This window comes from Gavialis gangeticus, unplaced genomic scaffold (assembly GCF_001723915.1).
Source record: "Gavialis gangeticus isolate Ggan-Ray unplaced genomic scaffold, GavGan_comp1, whole genome shotgun sequence".
In the NCBI taxonomy this organism is placed as follows: domain Eukaryota; kingdom Metazoa; phylum Chordata; order Crocodylia; family Gavialidae; genus Gavialis; species Gavialis gangeticus.
In genome coordinates this window covers 50,298,148-50,300,659 of record NW_017728994.1, presented here as the reverse complement: position 1 = coordinate 50,300,659, position 2,512 = coordinate 50,298,148, and positions in this window count along the sequence as shown.

The following is a 2,512-nucleotide window of genomic DNA, read 5'->3' as shown; positions in this document are numbered from 1 at the left end:
ATCCAATATACGATCTTGTCATAAACAAGTTGGAGAAACAGGGGCTAGACAAAACTGCTATGAGGTGGCTTGACAGCTGGCTCCAAAGCCACAGGCAAAGGGCAATTATAGATGGATCCATGTCAGGATGGCAGGATGTTTCTAATGGAGTCCCACAGAGATGTGTCCTGGATCCAATGCTGTTCAATGTGTATTAATAATTTGGATGCTGGCGTAGAAAACTTCTTGAACAAGTTTGCAGATGACACAAAACTAGAAAGGACTATACATATGCTGAGGGATGGGAGCGCCATTCAGAAAAGGCTTGACAGAACGGAAAGTTGCGTGGAGCTACCAAAATGGAGTTCAATGCTGACACATGCTACATGTTGGCAGGAATAATCCAAAACACAAATATAAAAGAGGCGACACCTGGCCAGATGGCAGCACTATAGAGAAGGATCTGGGAGACTTGGTAGATCACAATATGAGTCTGCAGGGTGAAGCAGCAGTACAAGAGCCAAATGCAGTTTTGGGATGCAGCAATAAAAGCATTATATGCAAGGCACAGGAGGTGATTGTGGCTCTGGTTAGGCTTTATCTAGTGTATTGTGTGCAGTTTGGGGCTCCGCATTTTTCAAAAGGACGTGGAGAAATTAAAGCAGGCCCAGAAGCGGGCTTAGGAGGACTTGGGAGGCAAGTCATATGAGAAATTGAAGAAAATAGGCATGTTCAGTGTGAGGAAAAGGCACTTAAGAAGGGACAGGATAGCAGCCTTCAAATACCTGAAGGACTGTCATAAAGAAGAGGGACCACACCTTTTTTTCTTCTGCTGCAAAGAGAAGGACATGGGCCATTGGCTTAAAGTTGCACCCAAGTCGGTTTCAATTGGATATCAGGAAAAAGAAATCATGGTTAGAACAGCGAGGCAGTGGGCTAGATGCCTCGGGAAGCTGTTGAACCTCCATTAGTGGAGGTGCTCAAGAAGAGGTTGGTCAGGGATGACCTAGGCATAGTTATGCCTGTGTCCTACTATGGGTATTTCACATGCTTGTGGGCTTTACAGATGGATGCATAGGAGATTTTTTTCCTTTCCTGCTGCTGATTTCTCTACAATCATAGGGTTTTGGCTGCAACCAAGGTTGGGGATTTTGACTTGCATGTGCCAATGCTCCTCATGGGACTTAAACCTGGAGGTCTCTGGCTAAACCTTGCCCTTCTGCTCAGTGTCAGACCAATCACCTGCTTTTGGGGTCAGGAAAAAATCTTACTCCATGGTCCAATGGGTGTGGACTGTGAGGGGTTTTGCCTCGCTCTTCCTGGGATCTCTCAAATGCATTTTAACAACCTTTACAGGATGTTGGCAGCCATGGCCCCCCTGCTTTACCTATGGCAGATTAGAGTGTTACATCTCGTTTTGTGTCTGGATTGACTGTGTAGTTTGTCTAGCAGTAGACAAAGGATTTGTATAGGATAATCCTGATTTGTACGGGGGGTCAAACTACATGACCTCTAGCTGTCCTTTCTAGCCCTACTTCTCTATTATAATTATACTTACTATTATTATTATTATTATTATTACTACTACTACTTTGCTTTTTGAAAAGATGCTCTTCTCTAAACTGACACTGCATTCAAGCTCATCAACCTTGAACTCTCTGCTTTGATATCAGGGCTAATAAGCTTTTGGAAGGATTTTGAAACCTTTCAAGATGGTTCTCCACAGCTATAGTGACAGACCCTGTGACAGGAAACATTTAATCCATTAAGAAGGATTTTTCAGGGGCTTTGTGGATATGGTTGGGCAGCTTACCTACCTACAACACCATAGCTCAGTTGCAGCGATAGGCAACTTTCTATTGCTGCCCCAGCGCCCACCTCTGAATCACTCCTTAGACTCTAGGCAGACAAGGTTGGTTAGGTAAATGTGATATCTTTTATTAGATCAACTAAATAGTTGGGAAAATTGTTCTTTGCAAGCTTTCAGGCACAAACACCCTTCTCCAGGCACAGGGAGAGTTAGTTGTTTCTTTGTGCTCTCTCCTGGGCCAGAACCTCCTTAGTCCCTCGTAATGAATACTGGGTGCGATAAATGAATCTTCCTGTCTTTCTTTTGTCTAATCCATCTTCTGCTGCTGGATTGAGGGGTGTAATAGGCATAGTGTTTAGTAAGCAATCAGGAGTCACAATTTCCAGGAAAGGAAGCACAGCAATTTAGCCTTCACTATACAGGTACTCAGCTCAACCTGGGGCTGCTCAGGCTTCTGCAAACATGTCACTCCCACAAGCATGCTCAGGAGCTGCAATAAACATTAGCTCTGTGATTTCCCTTACAACGTGATGCCATCTCATTCCCAGAGTCTCTCTCATGCTTCCCCTTACAGCAGGGCAAGAGCAGCTTGCTGCTACTTAATGCTAGGCTCTGTATTCTTGAAAACAAGATAAAGGCAAGAAGCTATAATTTACTAGACTATATGACCATATGTGTGTATTTCAAGCCCATCACCTCCTGTCCTGTCCTCTGTCCTGCTCT